Source organism: Bos javanicus, chromosome 28 (assembly GCF_032452875.1).
Source record: "Bos javanicus breed banteng chromosome 28, ARS-OSU_banteng_1.0, whole genome shotgun sequence".
NCBI classification, from domain to species: Eukaryota; Metazoa; Chordata; class Mammalia; order Artiodactyla; family Bovidae; genus Bos; species Bos javanicus.
The window spans coordinates 28,517,544-28,531,718 of record NC_083895.1 but is presented as its reverse complement, the minus strand read 5'-3'; the positions used below and the strand labels follow the sequence as shown (position 1 = coordinate 28,531,718).

The window sequence follows — 14,175 nt, the reverse complement described above, 5'->3', positions numbered from 1 at the left end:
CTTGGCAGACTTTTGCCAGGCAGAGGGGCCCAGCCATGAGCCAACAGCTACAGTCCTGCCCTGTGGGGCTGACAGCCCCCAAAGGGAGCCTGTCCCACCAGGTCGCTGTACAAATCAACTCCAGGGCTGCTCAGGACTCGGGCCTTGCACAGTGTGAGGGGGGCGGAACAGGGACCTGGCTTCATCTGGGCCGTGTGGCATGAGATGGGTGGATGATCCCTGGTGAAGTGGGCGTGGAGATGTGTGGGAACAGCCCATGCAAAAGCCTGGAAGTGGAAGAGAATGGAAGTAAAGTCATGGGCTGGGGCCTGGGCTGCATCCCACCCCAGGTTCCCGGCTCCCGTGTTCCCTTGCGCCATCTCGGTCCACCACATCCACACATGGAATTTCTTCTTCACATACACACTTTTGCAGACCAACTCGTGCCAATGGTACCTGCGACTGCTCCCAGCCCCAGCAAGTGCAGGGCAATTCCGAGTCCCAGTGTAGACCCACCTGGAAGCTCTACGGGAGACTTCCTGGGCTCCCATCTGCCCCCATGCACACAGCCATCGCAGGCTGGGGGAGACTGCTCTCCCTGCCAGCACCTGTGACTCCAACCAACATTGCACAAAGTAACATCTCCAAAGCTATGACACTTGTGGTGTGACTAACAACTCACCGAACTTGGCAATGGCCAAGGGCTAGAGTGGGAAGTCTGTCGAAAGCTGAGTCTCAGCACCTCATAGTTCACCCTCAAAAGAGATGAGACAGGCACTAGGGGTCTAGGGATTAGAGAGTGAGGGCCAGAGCAGCTTATGCTCCAGACCCAAGTTCTTTGCAGCCTACCCGAGTCCTCATTACCACCTCCTCCAGGAAGGCCACCCTCCTCTCCCCATGCCCCCGATTGCCTTGTTCCTGTTAGAGGCTGAACCAGGGACTTCATTCATCCTCAAGGGCCTGGGGACCTGGATTGATATCATCCTGCCCCCGAGGAAGCTGGCCCAGGGGAGAGTCATTGTGAGCAGTTCAAGATAAGTCTAAGGTCACTACCTCCAGTAAGAAGTCCTGCCTCTCACTGGAAAAGAAAGCCTTGCTTCTCCAGTTTCAAAGACAGAGACAGAGAAAGATGGGGGTAAAGGGGACCGGGAGGCAAAGAGTCGAAGAGAGGGAGAGAGAAATAAATGTGGTGTCATCACTCACTACTTGTCTGTATCCCTAAAAGGCATCTCATCCGTCTTGCCCGGCTGAGCACCCAGAACAGACAGTGACCCAGAGCAGGACCAGTGGATGTTTGTTAAGTGAAGGAAGGAGAAGAGTCATCAAGCAAAGAAGGAAGAGTAAGAGGAAAATGTGAGCTGCAGGTCGAGAGAGGAGCCAGGTCCATCTCTCGGTCTCTCCCTTTCCTTTGCATTTTGTTGGTGAGGGTAGAAGGTGATGAGTGACAGGCCTGGCCTTTCTCACCCAGGACATCAGGGGAAACCCAGTGCTAAATTTCTTCCTCTCCCACTTCCCACCCACCCAGGCTACCCCAGCACCCACAACTCCAGCCAAACCTCTGTCCAGCCAGAGGGCCACACCCCCTTGCTCCTCCCCAAGCCAGGGCAGCAGAGGGTCCCTGAGGGACGGAGAAGACCAGGGCAGTGTGTGGCCCAGTCCTCTGGGTGGCTCCACACCACCATGTGCAGAAAAAAAGAAAGCAACCACGTGTGCATGTATGACTTATAGCTTTAATCTTCCTGATAGAAGGCCTTTAAAGATTATTTCAGGGATGAAAAAAATAATCCTGGGTAATGAATCACAGCCTTAAGAAGCTGATAAGCAGCAGGGAAGCTGGCGGGGCCTGAGTTCCTGATTTAATTAAAGTCTTACAGATATTCCCTGAAACAAAATCCACTGTAGCCATCAAGGTGATAAAAGACTGCAGGTTCCTTTAAAGTAACTCACCTGCCTCGTGAATCTTCTTCCCTGTGAAGAGGGTGGCTGAGGGCAGGTCTTCAGGCCCCAGGCTGTGACACTGCAGACGGCCCAGCCTAGGGCCTGCGGGGGACCCCTGGGGGACAGAAGGTGCCTCACAGCGCCTGAGAGCTAGAGCAGATCAGAGCCTGGAGGACACAGGGCAATACACTCAGACGAGGAGCAGGACATTGTGTGGCCTTGAGTCACTCACTACCCCTCTCTGGGACTCCGCTTTCACATCTATCATCATGGGAGTGGGATTGTGGGAGCAGGGGATGAGGTCAACAGGCCTCCAGGAGGCATCCCTTATCTGGCCTTCTGAGTCCTGAGCCACCTGTGCCCCAGGGCGTCAAGGGAAGGCAGGTGCTGTCTCCACATGAAGGCCCACCCTCGGGGCCTGCCCGAAGAGTGGCCCTCCCTCCACCCTTGCTTCCCCTTTCCCTCCTCTGCTCTTCCTAGTCCCATCCATGTGGATGACTACCTGGTGAAGGTGTAACTGTCAACACTCGAGCCCCCCCGGCCCTCTGAACATCCCAGTCCAGTGACAGGAAAAGTGGAGCGTGTGTGTCCAGCCGGAATGGTGAGCACAACTCTCAGAGCAGGCAGGAGTCGCGGATTCCATGTGGTTCTACCACCAGGCTCTGCCAAGCTCCAGAGAGAAGCTGGATGGGCTGGAACTGGAAAGACAGAAATAGAGCCCATGAGAATGTGAGGACAGTGGTCCATGGGTCTCTCTGCTCTCAGAGCCTAGCCAGTCCTCAAGGAGTGACTCAGACAGGCAGGTGGATGGATGGATGGGGGGATGGATTGTTGTTGTTCAGTCACTCAGTCATGTCTGACTCTTTTCCATGCCATGGACTGCAGAACACCAGACTTCCCTGTCCTTTACTATCTCCCAGAGTTTGCTCAAACTCATGTCCACTGAGTCGATGATGTCATCTGACCACGTCATCCTCTGTTGTCTCCTTCTCTTCCTGCCTTCAATCTTCCCCATCATCAGGGTCTTTTCCAATGAGTCAGCTCTTCGAATCAGGTGGCCACAGTATGAGAACTTCCGCTTCAGCATCAGTCACTCCAATGAACATTTAGGGTTGGTTTCCCTTAGGATTGACTGCTTTGATCTCTTTGCAGTCCACGAGACTCTCAAGAGTCTTCTCCAGCACCACAGTTCAAAAATATCAATTCTTTGGCTTTCTTTATGGTCCAACTTTCACATCCGTACGTGACTAGTGGGAAAAACCATAGCTTTGAGCAGACAGACCTTTGTTGGCAAAGTGATGTCTCTGCTTTTTAATATGCTGTCTAGGTTTGTTGTTGTTTTTCATCCAAGGAACAAGCATCTTTTAATTTTGTGACTGCAGTAACCATCCACTGTAATTTTAGAGCCCAAGAAAATAAAATCTGCCACTGTTTCCACTTTTTCCCATGAATGAATGGATGGATGAATAGGCATCCAGGGGAAGTGACTGAACTGAAGCTGGGTCTACCCACCCTGTGCCAGCTCCCTTTCTGACAGCCCTCAGCCCCAGCAACCAGAGCCCACGCCCTGCGTGCAGTGCAGATATGTGAGCGATGGGCCTTGTCCCTCATGATGGCCAGTGCTTCAGAGTCAGAGTTGCCAGATAAATTTGAATTTCAGATTAATGATGAATAATATTTAGTATAATTATATCCCATATATTGTATTTATTTGCTACATCTGGCAACCCTACACAAATTGTCCCCTGGCACAGACCTGCCCCAGAGAGAGGCCCCCATATCAGGCACGTGGACCTGGAGTTTCTCATTCATGGCCTCCCCTCTGTGCCCCAAGTCCCCTGAGGCCTCTGTCTGGACTGGAACTGGTGGGTGGGTAAGGAGAGAAGATTCCACCTACAAAGTGCAGACTGGATGAGGCAGCTCTGAGACTGATCCTCAGGGGAAAAGTCCTCCGCGGCTTGGGGCTGCAGATGGGGCTCCTGGGGGCTGGCTGCCACCTAGTGGCCAGTGTCAGAATTGCAGGCCATGTTGCCCAGAGACGACGAGGCAGATCACTGCCCACATAATGTGGTCTCCTTACACTAGTTTAGGATTATTACCCACCTGACAGAAAAGGAAACTGAAGCCCAAGATTACCCCAATACCTAAATCCATGTTCAGATCCCAGAATGGATATAACCTAGTCCTCACCTCCAGGCCCCCTTCTCTCCTATTCATAGCCGCTAAGTGGCCCCCAAGGCCTGCCCTTCATGTCCATCTCCCGCTCGTCAACCTTCGATGGTTCCCCATGGAATAAAGCAGCCCTTCTCTATGCTGACCCTCAGGGCAGCCCAAACCTCATTTCCTGGACTTTTTTCTCTGCCTTTCCAAACCCTCCTCTGCTCTGCTCCCTCCCAGCCCTCCTCTCCCTCTTGCCCACCAAGCCCCTAGAGCTCAGAAGTCATTGTGCCCCCTTCCCTTCAAACATAAGACTGTGTTTTCTGGAGGAATAGAGGAAAGGAGAGGTAAAAGGAAAGAAGACTTGGGGAGAGGGGAGCACGGGGAGGAAGGAGGAGTGGGCCCAGAAGCAGAGGTGTTTGCTGCCAAAAGTGGAGAGTCAGGCAAGAACTTGCTGGCCTTCAGGCCTTTGGAGGTGGTCACTGTTTTATACAGAGGGCCACCAGGAGCCCGTCTTCTGGAGGAACTGGAGGTAAAGATGGGCAGGCCCATCCTTCAGGACCTTCAACCCCTTCATAGAGGATTGCCCACCCATTCCTAACTCTGGCCAAACAGGGGCAATGATGGGTGAATGAGAACAGAAACACTAGGTGAGGCTGGTGATTTCGGAGCAAAATTCCCATCATATACACAAGGCTCAGACAGCCTGCCTGTCCACAGACCCCAGGTGCCACCCTGCTCTGCACAATTGGTAAGTGCAGAGACCCCCGGCCAGCCCCAGCCAGCCCAGACAACATGAGAAAAGGGCCTTGCTGTGACCTTGATAGCAGTGCTGGCCTTATCGGAGGCAAAGGATGGATTGAAGGACCTCAGCCAGGAATGGGCCTGTCTCTCACATGGACTGGAGTGTTTCGAGGCCCACCCATCCCGGGAAGTGACCTGGGGTTGCCAAAAGGGCACCCAGTGAGTGAGGGAGCAGTTTGCAAGGAACTGAAAAGGAAGAAAGGCATTGTGAGGAATCAGGGATAGCTTCCTGGAGGAGGGGACGGGGAGAGAGTCTTGCACATAGAGGGAGTGGCAGAGCAAGCTGCAATAGGTTCAGGAATTGCAAGTTGCAAGAGGACAGGGGAGGCATGTCTGCTGTGCACAGCACCCACCCTCCGGAGGGACTCAGGAACTAGGTGTTAACGGAGGGTCGGAAGGAGTGGGCTTGATTGGAGGGAGGCAGGAGACAGATGTGCCCAATGGGGAAGATGGCTGAGGGGTGTCCCTAGCTCGGGGTGTCCCTAGCTTGGGGTGTCCCTAGCTCAGGGTGTCCTTAGCTTGGAGTGTCCCTAACTCGGGGTGTCCCTAGCTCGAGGTGTGGGCAGCACTCTGGGGTCAGCACTGGCCTTCTCAGTGGTACGGGGGGCACTGATGCCATTGTCACTGTATCTGTCCGGCATGATATAGTTGCATCCAGAGGGCACACATGCTGGAAGAAACTCTCCCAGCAGGCCCAGCAGACCCCCAGAAAGCAGTCCTTCAGTCTGGGGCAGAAGGGAGGTCACCAGGGGCTGGGGGTGCCGGGGGATATAGTAGCTCTCACCTCAGCGCCCGGGGGAAGCCGCAGAAGATGGACCGAGGGCTAGAGGGAGGTCACGTGGACAGGGGTTCTGAGAGGCGTCACAGAGTCTGGGTTGATGATCCTCCATCCTCGAAAACCATGGGCGGCCAGGGATGCGTTGGCTGACGCAGAGCTGTGCATGAATGCCCCTTGAAGGAGGGGTTCCCGGTGAGGCTGGGAATGGAGCCAGGTCTGTTTATTTATTTATTGGTTGCACTAGCTCTTCGTTGCTTTGCACAGGCTCTCTCCAGTTGTGGCGAGATGGGGCTACTCTTCATTGCGGCGCACAGGCTTCTCGTGGCGGCTTCCCTTGTGCGGAGCACAGGCTCTAGCGCACGGGCTCCAGTAGTTACAGCGCCCGGGCTTCAGTAGTTACAGCGCACGGGCTTCAGCGGTTACAGCGCACGGGCTTCAGTAGTTACAGCGCACGGGCTCAGTTGCCTCACGGCATGTGGGATCCTCCCAGACCAGGGATCTGCCCCGTGCACTGACAGGCGGATTCCTAGCCACTGCACCACCAGGGAAGTCCCTGGAGTCTTAAATGAGGACCCCGCCTTTCTTCTTCAGGAAGAGTCAGCGGGGGCAGGGAGCCCTTCTCTTGTCTGGCTTCCTCCCCAGAACCCACAGTGGCCCCATTGTCCCTCACCCGGCCAGCCCAGTCTTGCCTGCCCTACGCAGGAGCTGGTTGTGCCTCCCTTTCACCCACAAGTCCAGGAGGAGAGGCTGGTTCTGGGCCTCCTGAGCCCCTTTGAGGTGCTCACTCACAATGGAGCTCCAAGTTCATTGCTAACCTCTGGTTGTTCTCATTTATAAGAAGGAAAACTGAGGGCCTGTTTCCCACCCCTGAAAAAATAAAAGGGCATCGGGACCAGAGCTCCGGACTTTAACCTTGTCTCCAGCAGAGGAGCAAGGACTCCCCCAGGTCCTGAAGATTAGTCTGGAACAATTCCCCACGGTAGCCCAGAACCTACAACTTCTCTCAGAATACGTGTGTCAGCCCAGGCTAGCCTAGAACTCGCTCCCAGCTTAGCCCAGACTCACCCATTAACCCAGAACACACACATCAGCCTGGGTTAGCCCAGAAACGGATGGTTAGCCCAGAGCACTTGGGTTGGCTTGGAACACCGGTTAGCCCAAGACAGCCCAGAATCAGGGGTCAGTTCAGGACATACAAGTTAGCCCAGGTTAGTCCACAACACACAGACTTCCTTGGCACTTGCAGGGTAGCTTTAAAAAATTGAATGGTCCAATAGAATGATTTTTCTTTTTTCTTTTTTTAAACCTTTCTTCAAATCATAAAGTGGAGCTGTGTGGCTGAGGGGGATGGGGCCAGGCAGTGGTATGCTGGTAAATGGGAAACTTGGCATCCAGGGAACCGCTCTGCCTTGAGGCATTTCCCTGTTTCCATCAATACTCCCCCCGTGGCCAATTTCAGGCCACCAACACCTAAGCACTGACTGTGGAGCTGAGAAAAGATGTCAGGATGCCAACAGTTGTCTCCACAAGCCAGACGAGGAGCCTCAGCACCACAGCTTCCCACTCAGCATCCCCATCTTCTCTGGGAACCCCCAGGACCCTAAGGATCTCCTTGCGGGGCACCCAGGGCCAAGACACAGAGGACATCCTCTGTTTAGGGATTCACGAGGTGACATCAGGCCTCTGAAACCTGAGCAGAACCTAGCAAAATGCCTCCTGGCCCCTGGCAAGCATGAGGCAGGTGGGAAGTGGAGTCAATGGGGAGATCTGGCCTAGGATTTCCCACGTGACATGGGCCAAGTCCTGTCTGCCCTCTGGGTCTCAGTGTCCCATCCGTACGAAGAAACTGTGGCCTCTAAGAAGCGCCACCTGACTCTGACTCTGGAAGCCAGCCAAGCTCGCCTCTGCCACTTCCCACCTCACCCCCTCCCCAGGCCTGGCACCTGGCCCTCGGCAGGTCGCGGCCCAGCACTGAGTCACTCTTCCCCAACTCCGAGCACACCTGTCCTCAGCCAGCTCCATCCGAGGGAGTGTGTGCCCCACACAGCAGCCCTGCACCGTGCCCGGCCCCATCAATGGTGATGCTCCAGACAGGGGGGGCTCCTCACAAGCACCCAGAGGGCTGAAAGGGCCCAACCTATGTTTTTATCTTTTAATTCCTTTAATTGAAATTATGAAATGTTTTCAACATTCAGAAAAGGATATTTAGCCACCACCCGGATGTAACCAGTGTCAGCATCCAGCCAGGTTGCCCCTGTCGGGACCTGCCTCTGCTCAGTGTCCCCTCCCAGGGCCCCTCCCTTCTCATACTGACTGCAGTTGGCGGGGGGCGTGGGGGGGGGCGTGGGGGGAGGGTGCCTGACATCTCCCCTCCCAGGTAGAGCCTCCCTGGGGGCAGGAACGGCTTCTCTATGCCTCTGCATTGTGCTCCTGCCACAGGCTCATCTGACATCTCATCTACCCTATAACCACCCTGTGAGACATAGGTGACGAAAGATTTATTTATTCTCCCCATTTCACAGAAGAGGAAGCTGAGGCATAGAAGAGATTTACCTGATAGCACACAGCATATTGGCACCAGGTCAGCACTAGACCCAAGTCTGTTCCTGAAACAAATATTCTCTTCCCCTTGGCACCCTCTTGTGTTCCCGTCCCCTCAGGGCCTCGAGGAGGGGCCATTCATAACCATACTGTATCTGTAAGTGTAAACTGGGACCTTTGCAGGCAAACTGGGCTCTGCCTCCCTCCTATCACTGAAAACCTACCACAAGAGTTGATTGAGAACCAGCCTCGTGTGAGGTATGGGCAACTGTGACACAGAAGACACCATCCTGCCCCAGAGGTGCAGAGAGAAGCCAGGTGCCCCTTGGCTTGCTTTTATTGCATCCAATGGGTTATGTGCTCTGATGCATACAAAACACAGGGGTTAACTACGGAGCAGGAAGAGCCACTTCCCAGAGCTGGCGGAGTTTGCTTTAGCTCTTGAAAGAGCAAGCCCCAGTAAGGCAGAGAAGAGGGGGAGATTCCACCTGGCAGAGGGCACCCCATATTCAAAGGCTCAATGGTGACAAAGTGAGGGGTTCTGAGAGGATGGGAAAGGGAGTGACAAAGATAGAAAAGCACATTTCCTGCTCGTATATCCAACAGATTAATCAAATCCACTATATATTTTAAAAGGAGCAAGAAAAAAAATCTAGATCAAGAAAAAAGAGATAAACCAATTTAGAAAACACTAGCAAAAGACTTACACAGTATACAAAAGATGATCTCTGGCTGCACGACAAGCATATGAAAAGGTTTCAATTTCATCAATCATTAGGAAAATGCAAATCAAAGTCACAATGAGATACCATTATTTTCCCACCAAAAGGTCTAAAATTAAAAAGAAATGATAACTCCCAAGGATGACAAGAATGTGGAGTTACCAAAAGGCTCATATGTTAGTGGTGGGAGTGTTAATTGGTTCAACCACTTGGGAAATTGTTCGGCAATGTTTACTGAGACTAAGCACATGCCTGTGCGATGATCTAACTTCCACTCACAGGTATTTACCCAAGAGAAATGAAAGCCAATGACCACCAAGAATGTGCACAAAAATGGTTGTCACAGCTAAAGACTGAAAACAACTCTAACATCCAACTACTGAAGAGAGGAGAATTAACTGATGGCGCCTTCCTTCAGTGAAATACTACACAGCAGTGAAAAAGAAGAACTTCCTAATACAGGCAACTGGATGCACGGCTCTCACAAATGATGCTGAAAGAAAGGAAGACAGAATGAGTATCTGCTATGTGGTCCCATTTAAATAAAACTCAGGAGTAGGTGAAATTAACTTTGGGGATTAAAGTCTGAATACTGGTTACCTCTGGGGAGATTATGGATTGGAAAGGGGCACAGGTGAACCTGCTGGGCTGTTCTGTATCTCAATCAATGAGACATTTACATGGTGTATACATATGCAGAAATACACCCAGCTACGCATAGCTGGGTGGTGTCACCGAGGCAATGGACGTGAACTTGGGCAAACTCCAGGAGATGGTGAGGGACAGGGAGGCCTGGTGTGCTGCAGTCCATGGGGTCCCAAAGAGTCAGACACGACTGAGCAACTGAACAATAACACACATTTGAGATTTGAGCACTTTACACTAACTTTATACTAAGAAGTATATTCCAATAAAATGCTCTCTTTTAATCCTTCTAAGTGCAGATGGAGAATGGAGTGCAGAACGCAGAGGAGAACCGGGACAACCATTTGGGAGGCTTTTGCAACACCCTGGGTGAGAGAGAATGAGCAAACCAGCAGGAAACAGGTGCCAGGTGTGGGCTTACCCAGTCATGCTGCAAGAAGTCAGAGGAAGAGTCAGTGGTGTGGGCAGGTGGGGGAGGCTTTGTAGGCAGAGGCATGGACTCCTTGGGGCACTGAAGCATTTCAACACAGCAAGGCATCATGTGGAACAGGCAGCCCTGCTCTCCTGTCCCAACAGTCTGAGCAGCCCGAGCAGGTGAGCTCCCACCCCTGGCAGGGTTCAACAAGAAGAGCCAGCCCCGTTTGTTGAGCCCAGTGATGTCCACAGAAGGCCCTGTGCTGAGGGCTTTGCAGGACCTCTTGCATCAAAGCTACGAAGAAAGCCTTATTCTTCCTATTTTGCAGACATGTACTAAGTCTGGGTAAGCTGAGTGGTGGCTCCAGGACCCCAATCTATTAGCCCTTCCTGTTAATGCACCAGAGGCGGGTAACAGCTTTCCAGGGACATCTTGGCAGGGATACGGCATGATGGATCCAGCTGGGCAGAAAAGATCTGGGAGGACGGGGCTTGGGAATCTATACCTTCTCAGGGCTGCCCAGGATCCCTGAGCACGCCCAGGTTGGGGAATGGGCAGGTTGGATGACTGTGGCAGTAAGTCTAGACCTAGGTGTGGAGCAGAAGGAGCCTTGGAAAGTGCCAGGCACTGTCCTCAGCCCTCATCCCTGCAATGGCCCTCCAAGGTGAGAACCGTTCTCCCCATTTTAGAGATGAGGAGATGGAAGCTCAGGGCCATCAGTCAGGGAATGGCAGAGCTCCCAGCCCTGAAGTCCCCAAGCCTGGCCTGTCACACTTGACTCTACACACTCCTCCCCGCCCCGCCGCTGGGTCCTGGGCACTGGACAGTTTCGCCTTGCCCAGTGGACAAGGCAGAGATGACCAATTCTAAGACACTCAGAGAAGGAGCAAGGGAGGAGAGAGGAAGATGCAGAGACACAGAGAAGTTGGGAAAGCTATATAGAGAGGCTGAGCAGGCGGGGTGGCAGATGGTGCCAGGGTGGGAGACGGAGCAGATGTTTGCCAGCAGCTGTGAACTCATGAGACAGACACTGCTGACACAGGCTTGTGGGGCGGGCGCCCGCACCTGCTCAGTGCCCACCTTGCTCCAGGTGGCTGGGGCTATAAATGGGGAGAGGGTCAGCAGAGGGCCAGGCTGGACTCTCCCTGGGAGATCCCCACCCAGATGGTGTGACCTTGGGCCTCAGTGTTCTCATCTGAGCAATGGGCCCCAAGGACCCTGCCAGGTCCATCAGACTCTGAGCCACCAAACCTGTCCACGCATCCAGCCCCAGTCCTGCAAAGAAGCCACTCTGCAGAGCCCCAGCCCCCTTACCCAGGTTCCTGGCTCCCTGTGGGAAATGCGGCCAACTTGGCACCACCAACCCAGGGCCTCCATCTTTCTCCCTAAAGCGGGACCAAAGGGTGCCTGTAGCATTTCTGTCCCCGCGGGGTCCTTCCTGCTCCCCTGAGGCCAATCTTTTCTTCCAGCTCTGGGGAAGAGGGGAGAGTCTTGTGACTGACTGGAAGGGCCGACGTGGCAATAGGGTGGGGTGGGGAAATACATCAACATCATTGTCCCCCCTCTTAAGGCTGGCTGGGCTCAAACCAAGCTCTGCCACTAAGGGCTGTGTGGCCTGAGGCAGGTCACTCAACCTCTCTGAGTTGCTTGTCTCTAAGGTAGGGGTGAGGTTGCCTACTTTCCAAAGCTGGAGTGAGGATTGGCTGACCCCAGAAATGTGAGAATCCCCCAGCCCAGGGCCTAGCACTCCATGGCATAAGAACGGCTCCCCAGGCACAAGAAGAAGGATGGCTGAGGAATCAGCAGGGCCCTCAGATGCTGCTGCCTTCAGCTTTTACTTACATCTAGAAAGATGGAGGCCCGAAGAGGGCAGCTGGTAGGCAGGCCGCACGGTTCCCCAGGCCTGTGCTCCCTGGCCAGGGAGGGGCGGGGAGCGTGGAGGTCATTTCCAGTCACTCCTGCCTTTTCTGCAGACGCAGCAAATGCCTGCCCCATGATGGCATCTGGAGATGCCAGGCAAGAGTGGGCACAGGGAGCATACCACAGGCCTCCAAAACTGCAGCTCTGTTTAGAGGACGAAAGGACAGCCTTTCCAGGGCACTGGGCAAGGCATCTGCAGGAGGAGGGGCTGCTGAAGGGGGGCCAGGGCTCCCTTTGCCCGCTGTCCACTGAGGCCCCCTCTCCCTGGCAGAAGCTTCGGGCTTGACTAAGCTGTCACTGCCACTTGCAATGTCACTTCTGATAGAGTCCAAAAGGGACAGAAGGACAAAGGTCACAGGAAGCATAGGACCCTGAATCAGACTGCCCTGATGTCAGTGGCCTCCCTGTCTTTAATGCCCGTCAGCCGCCCTACGGGTGCCCGGTCCAGCCCCTGCCTGGCTCACACCATGGAGGGGGACACTGCTTACAGTCCCCGCTTAATTAAATCAATAACCCACCAATGCAAATCTGGCTGAAGGCCAGCTCTTCACGGAGCTCCATGCGGAGGGGAGGACTGAATTAACAGCTGCAGTAGGAGAACAGAGGAGGTGAGAAAGAGGGAAGGAGGGAGAGGAGGAAGGCAGGCCTGGGAGGGAGTGTCTGGCCCAGACCTGCTCTCTGGACCACATCGTTACCCACATCTCAGAACCCCCAGCATCCTGTTCCCGTCTCCAACCTCTCCTTTCCCCTTCCTGCCAGCGTGACTTCAGGAAAGGTTCTACCATCAGCCATTTGTACCATAGTGAGAACTTGAAGATGGACTGTGGAGATGCTTGATCCTGCTTCATCTGGGGATGAGGCAGCAAGGCTCAGAGGCTGTGTGCCCCAAGCATCCCTCCTGAGCCCCAGGCCTGTGGCCTGGCCTGTATGCTGCCCCCCAGGCCTAGGAGTTGCTTTCCTTACCCTAACAGGATGGGGAAGATGTCCAAGTATCTAAGTTGGTAGGAAAGCAAGGCATGGCCTAGTGTCACAGCACCCAGAGCAGGCTGCCAAGGCAAGAGTCCTGCGGGTTCCTCTCTTTAATGTTCTGGGGCCTGGGCAGAGGGGGACCCCAGCAAAGGACCAGGTGTACAACCTGGCCCACCCTCTATTCTGCATTCCTTGGGAGACCAGGTTGTCAAGGAGCCTGTTCACTAGGGCAGGCTGTGTGGCCTGGGATCAGGCCCCAGCCTTTTCTGGGCCTCATTTTCTCCATCTGGATCACAAGGGGTTCAGAACTAATGGCCTGTAAGTGACTTCCTAACTCACACACTCTACATCAGCATCCATAAGAGGAGACCTGCCTCGTCGACCAGCCTGGAGACGGGCCTGAGCTGAGACAGCCTATGTTTGGAACCAGAGCCACTCCAGCTGTGGACCTGCTGGAGAGGCTGGGCCCTGGGGTCCAGCCATAAACCCGGTGCTCTTTCCGTTTTCCCATCAGTAAAATGGGGATAATGACAGGTGTGGCTCCCATATGTGGGAGGATGTTGCACTAATGAAAGCTCTCCAAGCCTCAGATGAGAAAAAGAGGAGCATCTACAAGGGCCAGGGAGGCAGCCTAGGACCCCAGTGCCTGGCTGGATGCTGGGCCCTGCCCCCACTGGTCTGAGAAACACCCCTCAGCAATCCGGCAACCTCTTGTGCCCAACAGAGACCTTCCCAGAACTCATTCCCTCTGGGATCTTGAGGAAACACTTTCTGCTTTGCACCCCCCAGATCTCTCCTCTGTAAATGGCTCTGATACCCTATGAATTACTTCCCAACTCCAGGTAAAGTGCCAGCATTTTACGCTCTGCCTTTCCATCTGAATAGGGTTTGGGGGGTCTTCATGAGTGCCTAGCAGTTTGAGGGACACAGAGAAAGTGTGGGCAGTGTGCCTGCCACCAGGAGCTTGTATCACTCCTAGGCAGATAGAGGATAAAGAAATGAGAGAAGTTTAGCATCAACATGTGCACAGACCTTAAGATAAATGGCCACATGGCCCAGACACCTCCACAGGGAAACCAAACAGGAGGGGCTACTGTCTTCCTTCCCCTGACACTGGCAGACATCGCTAGTCACATTTCTCTTTACAGCTGAGCCTGGATGCAGCCTCCCGAGTCTTTCTGTTCTCCTGCTTCAGACAACACCCCAGCCTGGTTACTGGAGTTAGAAAGCAAATGGGGACCACCTCCCCAGGGATCTAAGGGTTACAGCTGGGCTGGCCACAGGAGGCTTCCTGAAGGCAGAGGTCT

At 54.0% G+C, this 14,175-nt stretch overlaps 1 protein-coding gene and 1 long non-coding RNA gene across 2 annotated transcripts in view; one reads left to right on the top strand and one right to left on the bottom strand.

The window, feature by feature from the left end:
- LOC133240449 (uncharacterized) overlaps nucleotides 1-2,530 on the bottom strand; it is a 38,616-nt gene extending 36,086 nt beyond the window's left edge. The window contains exon 1 of the mRNA XM_061405254.1: nucleotides 2,420-2,530. The gene's annotated coding sequence lies outside the window, so the exon portion shown is untranslated. The remainder of the gene's footprint in view (nucleotides 1-2,419) is intronic.
- A 2,433-nt stretch (nucleotides 2,531-4,963) lies between these two features.
- Nucleotides 4,964-9,488, top strand: LOC133240450 (uncharacterized). The gene is made up of 3 exons (XR_009734225.1): nucleotides 4,964-6,864; nucleotides 8,179-8,237; nucleotides 9,201-9,488. It is a non-coding gene; the product is annotated as an uncharacterized LOC133240450 (long non-coding RNA).
- Nucleotides 9,489-14,175: the final 4,687 nt, after the last annotated feature.